Below are 6798 nucleotides of genomic sequence, written 5' to 3'. Positions count from 1 at the left end.
TCCCCATTGGGCGGACGGCATCAGTTTGGTTTTAAATAAGTGCCATCATGCTGCGTCCCCGTCGTCCCACACCCTGATCGGACTCAGAAACAGTCCGTACCTTTTTCAAATATGACAGCAAGGTATTGTTCCCCGTCACACACACATTAATTCAAGCAGTATTAAAGGGCAAAGGGTTGTCATGTGTTTTCTGTGGCTCCGGACTTGAAGTCAGCATTGTCCCTTCCACGACCTGCCCCCCGCCCCAGCTGGCACTGGACTGGCAGGACAAGGGGCTGTTTTATTATTCATATTATTTATTTCTTGGCAGACCCCCTTATTTGGGGGCGACTTACAGTTTACACAAGCATGACAAAAGTGCAGCAATACAATTCAATACACAATTACAGTTATCTAGATATTCAGTGGTATATTTCCACAGTAGACTTGGTGTGGGAGGCGCAGAAGGGGTCTGTGTCTCAGGGGATATTTGTACATTTTTAGCAGACCTGCCCCAGTGCAGCACAGATGCGATGTTTCCTTGTTTCCAATCTGCCGCAGACACCGGACGCACAGGAAGATGGAGTATGCCGCGGAACACGTTTGGAATATCTGCATCGCTTTACGACGGTTTCAAATCGAGGCCCCCGGGGTGGATCTGTGGAGAGAGACGGAGCCGTTTGGCCCAGAGCGCCGCCCTGTCCGAAGACGTACAGATCAGCGGGAGATTGACTCCGTCAGGCCGAGAGCGAGGGGCTTCTGCAGCCGGCGAAGACTGTGCTGAGCCGCTGCGCGTCAAAACTGCTGACAGTCCCCCTCAGTGGCAGCCTGGCACTGCACGCGCACAACACACACACACACACACACACACGCACACGCTGATGCTCGAGCAGCGCGTCGGTCACTCTCTTTACAATCTTGATGTGCACAGCAACGCAAAGTGTACAAGACAGTGGGGACTTTTTCGACAGAGAAAAAGAGAGAGAGAGAATGGGGGGAGAGGCAGAGAGAGAGAGCGCCAAGCTGACTGCCTCCCTCCCTCCCTCTCTCTCTCTCTCTCCTTCCCGCCCTCCCTCTCCCTGCTTCTTGCCTGGCTGCCTGTCTGTGCTGCATCTCAAGGTTAAAGCCATGACAAGGACATCGTCGGAGACCCAAACGGCCCCTTCCTCTCGCGGTAATCAAATTACAGCGAGCCGCCAGCGCTCCGAGCACCAGCCACCTGCTCCTCCTATTGATTTTAATTACTCTCTTTAATTCAGTACACAGCCGGAACAAACCGCCCGGGAGCCGCCTGACAACGCTCCGCCGGCCCGGGATACGAGGCGCCGGCTCCCGCACCCAAAGGAGACGCCCCCCGTCCCACTCCCCTGCCATGCACCCCCCCCCACCACACACACACACACACACACACACACACACATCCCCCCGGTCCCCCTGCCCCAAACCAAGGAACCACACCTCAATTGTCCCCCTCTCTCGCTGAACACGGTAAATGTTTTGGTGTGGAGTAGTGGTTTGGGCTCTGGACTGTGGGTTCAAATCCCGGGTGGGGTAGTGCTATTGTACCCTTGAGCAGGTACTTCACTTAGATTACTCCAGTAAAATGCCCAGCTGTATAAATGGGTACAAATGTAAGTTGCCCTGGATAAGAGCATCTGCTAAATGACAAATAATGTAATGTAATGTAATGTGTTGTGGCTGTTGTGGTGGTGGTGGTGGTGGTTGTGGTTGTGTGTCAGCGAAGGCATCTTGTTCTGACACCAGAAACGGTCACTCGGCTTGTGGACATTTGCTCTCTCCCTCCGAGCTAATTGCATCCTTGTCTCCCTCTCTCTCACTCTCCCTCCCTTTCCTGATTGCGGTGCACGTCTCTATTGTTGCACGGGAGGCTCTGAAACCAGGGGGGGTGGGTCTTAAACAACCACACAGAATAAAAATAATGAGGGGCTTAAAGCAGGTGATCGGCAGTAGGATACAGGAGTGTTTATACACACCAGGGATCAGCCCTGGCACAACATTCATGCGATTTCCTGGCTTCCTTCTCTGTCCTTGCTTTGCCAGAGTGGGAGGGACCGTTCCTGAAGTCATATCCGTCTAACAATCTGACATTCATGCATTAATACATCTCTCCTTTTTGATGAATTAGTATTTTTCTGGACTGCATCATAAATAAACCGCATAAGGTTACAGGTGACATAACAGCAGCAGAATACACAGCACGCATTAGTGTATACGGTGCGGATATAAACGAGCGCAAGATGCAGCAGTTAATGCAGACAGAGGGGCGGGACTGCCACACCCAGAACTAACCATAACCCGAGCGGTGCTGGCAATCGGATCTTGCCCTGGGGGCTGGGCGAGGCAGTGCAGTGTGGGTGATAACAGCGCCTCACCTGCAAAGCAGAGAGAGACGGATCCTGGTCCTCGTTTACAGACGTATTTCTACACTGACAGTTTGCAGAGTGCTGGTCCGTCTGTAGATAGGAGAGAGAGAGAGAGAGGGAGAGAGAGAGAGGGGAGGATGCAGCGAGGCGATTGGCTGGCCCTGCTGCACATCAATGTGATTGATGAGGATTATTGTGGGGGTAGGCTGCAGCTCTCTGTAGATGAGAGGAGCTGTCTGTGGGCCAGATCCTCTCCAGGCATCGCTAAACGGGAAGGCAGTAAAACCAGACTCGTGTCTCTGAGCACCGAAATACTGTTCTGATTCCACCCCTAAAAGCAGCCTGTTGTTTTTCTCTCTGTACTGTCATGCATTGTGTGTGTTTGCTGTTTTTTAAAGGGAGAGGGGGTTGGACAGGGAATGTTTCTCTGGGTATTCTTGTCTACAGGATGATAATAAAGAACCTGCCGTTGGACGACATCCTGATAAAGGATGTTGTCCATCGAGAGAAAATAAACGCTGTGGTTCTGAAGCAGCTGAGCCCGTCCACTGTGTAGTCCAGCACTGGTTTTTGGTTTTATTGGACCCCACCTCTCCCTTTCCGTGCCCCTGCGCTGTGGGTAAAGTGTCCACCTACCCACTGATCCCATTTCAGCGAGAGGCCTTTGTCAACTCAACCCCAGACAGTGGGAAGAGGAACGACCCCCAATCCCTGTCCCAGTCCCGACCCCGAGAGAAATGCGGTTACATCTCAAACACAAGGACAGCTGATTCAGGGGGAATCCTGGCGGCCCCCCAAAGTCGCGCTGTCCGTGGTGCTGAGCGGACTGCGTCTCCGGGCCCTGCGCTGGGGAGGAGCTGTCCAGGGTGCTGAGCTGAGCTCTCGGGGAGAGTCTGGTTGCAGCCCGGAGAGGGGAGTGCGTTTCCCGAAAGTCCTCTGATCGATGGACTCAGCTCTCCTGACTCAATGTGAGCTGCGGCACATTAGTCAGCCGCCGTAATGCACTTATCGTCTCCTTCTGGGACGGCTGCCTGGGCGTGTTTGTGTCTGTGTGTAGCTGAGAGCATTTCTGTTCACTGATGTGTGTGCGCTCTTATGTTTGCACCTATGTATTGTTAAGAGCGTGTGTGTTCACCATTGTTTCCGTGTGTGCATGTTTGAGAGTGTGTGTGTGTGTGTATTTGTGTATTAGTACTACAATTTAAAGTATACAAGAACAAAAATTCATACCGGGGTAAAAAAAAGTCATATAAGATCAATAAATGTCACATGGGGGTATATATTATCGTAACAGTAGCATATGTTGAAGAATATATTCGGTGCACATTGACTTTGTGCCCTTGCTGACCATATGGACCCGTAGCCAACTGTTCCACTCCTGACCAGTTCTGTCGCTGGCTGTTACCTTGATTAAAGTCAAAACACATCAGTCAGGTTTAGCAGCAGTAATGTCTGCATCAGTGATTGTGTGAAAGTGCAGCCAGTATTATAGCAGGTAGGTTAGTTCTGTGATACTCTGTAAGTTAGTCAATTATCAGTCATTAAAGTGTGGTAGAAGGCAATGGTGTTGAAGGGGTCATGGGCGTGTCGTATGGGACAAGAGCGTGTTGGGGGGGAAGGGGCGTATCATAGGGGACTAGAGCATGTAACGGGACAGGGGCGTGTCGTAAGGGAAGGGCATGTTGTAGGGGACAGGGGCGTGTCATAGGGTACAGGTGTGCGTCGTAGGGGACAGGGGCGTGTCACAGGGGACAGGGGCGTGTCACAGGGGACAGGGGTGTGTCACAGGGGACGGGTGTCATAGGGTACAGGGGTGTCGCAGGGGAACGGCATGTCGTAGCGGGCAGGCCTGTGTTGTAGGGGACAGAGGCGTGTCGCAGGGGACAGGCATGTCATAGAAGATGGGCATGTCACAAGGGACAGGGGCGTGTCATAGGGGACGGGTGTGTCATAGGGGACGGGTGTGTTGTAGTGGACAGGGGTGTGTTGTAGTGGACAGGTGTCCCACAGGGGACAGGCGTGTCATAGGTGATGGGCATGTCTTAGGGGACAGGGGCGGGTTGTGGGGGATGAAAGTGATGCAGTCTTATCTTGGGCCCATAGTGTGAGCTACTACATGCATATTCAGCGCAGAGTCTGTAAAATGTGTGAAAGCATGTGAAATATGGTCACATAACGAAAGACACACCTTGGATGAACCTGATTTCCAGTCAGTTTAATGTCCTATTAAAAAAGGACATAAAATAACTTCCCTTCCCTGCCATTTTGCAAGCTGTCAGTGTTCCTGAAAGAAGTCTCTCTGAGTCCGTCCTCAGATTGTACAGAATTTCACCGGTGCTTCTCTGGAGCGCCAACGCATCCCCTCATTCTGATACAGATGACTATCGCCGGTGCTTCCTCCTGGACAGAGACAGACGGAGACGGACAGGCCTAGGTGTACGTATCGCCTGATAAATATCCACAGCCTGGGGGACGGCAGCGGAGAGATTGAGAGCCGGGCTATTAATTATTCCAGCTCTCATGCTGTCCATATGAAGGTGTTTTACATAACTCTGTCAGAGGAGGGACAGAGCACAACGGGAAGATTTACTGCTTACAAGTTTGCCCGCACACCTCCACGCTTCCCAGACTAAATTACTTCAGGTCCCAGGCCCCAAGCCCCCGTTCCCTGGGGAAATTAACAGGAAAGATCCCTGCTTCGCTCAATCACAAAAAAAAAAGCGTGTAGGCCCAGAAAAAAAGCAACCAAATAAAAAAGCACGAGAGATATTTTAGTGAGCGGCGCGGGGGAGGGAAGTGCACTTTCTTGATTAAACCTGTCTTTGATTTTAACAGCTCCCTTCAAACACTTCTCCTAATGAAACGGGGGCCACGCCGTCCTGGAGAAGCGGCATGTAGCTTAATATAACGGCTTCGTATTTTACAGTCAAGAATGCCGTAACGCGTGCTTAAGGATGTGATCTCAATCTGGCAGCGCGCATTTAACGAGATAAAAAGACTGAGCCGCCATTTCTGCACAAAGCCGTCCTCTCCTCAGCAACCAAACCAAACCGTGTTCCTTGGTAAATGAAACGCGGGTGATCGTCTCTCCCCAGCGTTTTTTTCAACGACGGACAACGGCTGCAGTGGAAATAGATCAAAACCCAAGAAGACGTCAGATTGACATGGGGGCTGATGTTGTTTGAGTCAAAACCCAGAGTGGTGTCAACGAGCGGCACGTCTCCACTGTTGGACATGTGTCCGTAATCCCCCCGTCTCTGGGTTCATGTCAGTTACTCTTATTTTGGAAGATACGAAGCCAGTCCAACGTCTATCTGTTGGGCTAACTTGCACCTACGGATCCCCGGTCCCTGCTCTGTCTCCCGATCTGGACCGCTGGGGTGCGGGGCTTCGTTTTGCCTCTCGAGACTCGTCGATGGTGAAACCGGCATCCGGAGGGTCTGAGTTTGTGAACGGAAAAGAAAAGTAAGACTTAATACCAGGCAATTTAGTCTTTACACAGCAAAAACCTGTAAATTATAGCAGTCACACATTCCTGCTCACACATCCCTCAGACTGAATGTGAGGCAAACAGATGTCTAGAACCCGACACCAGCTGGAGCCGTCACGGAGAGGTGATGAACACACAGCCAACCGAGACACCCCGAATGTGACACAGCCATCACAACTTTGAAAGTTAAGATGTGCAAAAAAAGAGTGTTCTCTCTCTCTCTCTTTCTCAGCGACCGCCTCCTACTCCTTCTGCGGAGTTAACAGTTTGAGTTACATTCCCCCGGTGCGATCGGCAGGGAAGGTTTGGTGCCGGGTGCCGTTGGTGGAGACCGTCTGTGTGCTGTTGTCACCTCAGGCTCCCTGCGGCGCCGGGCCCGCGTGCCGGCAGCCTCACCGCAGTGTGCAGCGGGAAAAGAAGAGTTTGCATTCGCGTCGCTTTTTCCGGGCCTCTGAAAAACGAAGCGCTGACGGATCCAATAAAATGCCGCCCCAAAAAACGAATGCAAACGCCTGGTCGGGTACACGACCGTCATCGGATTTTGTTGTACAACCTGAGCCTGTATTTTTTTATTCTTAACTTTTGGTACAGTGTTGGAAGAAGCTCAGTTTTCATACGTCCCTCATGTTATATAAAACCCATTATCAAGGCAAGGTTGGAAGACAGAGAGAGAGAGAGGGGGGGGAAGTCAGGGCGAGAGTGACAGGCCTGTGTCTGACAGCAAGATTGAAGGACCCCTGGGGTGGCAGAAAGCTGCCCCTCTCATTGCCCTTTTTGAATAATTTAGCAGAACGGGAAGCTGCCAGGCGCTCGTGTCTCTTAACAAGGTCAAGGGTTCTGCGGGAGGGAGGCCGGGGCCGTCCTGCCACCCCCACCGCCCGGCGCTCTCCCCGGCGCGGCCCGTTCCTCTTCCACACACGATACTCCCTCAGGGCGCACCGCCAT

General features: G+C 52.0%; 1 long non-coding RNA gene across 1 annotated transcript in view; it reads right to left on the bottom strand.

Annotated features, from left to right (window-relative positions):
* Positions 1–284: 284 nt before the first annotated feature.
* The window catches only part of LOC136752509 (uncharacterized), an 11567-nt gene continuing 5053 nt past the window's right edge, over positions 285–6798 (bottom strand). Inside the window, exons 2-3 of the long non-coding RNA XR_010817310.1 lie at positions 2373–5803; positions 285–637 (exon numbers count right to left, since the gene is read on the bottom strand). This is a non-coding gene — a long non-coding RNA (uncharacterized LOC136752509). The remainder of the gene's footprint in view (positions 638–2372; positions 5804–6798) is intronic.

This window comes from Amia ocellicauda, chromosome 7 (genome assembly GCF_036373705.1).
Source record: "Amia ocellicauda isolate fAmiCal2 chromosome 7, fAmiCal2.hap1, whole genome shotgun sequence".
NCBI classification, from domain to species: Eukaryota; Metazoa; Chordata; class Actinopteri; order Amiiformes; family Amiidae; genus Amia; species Amia ocellicauda.
This window is presented reverse-complemented; position numbering and strand designations above follow the sequence as displayed.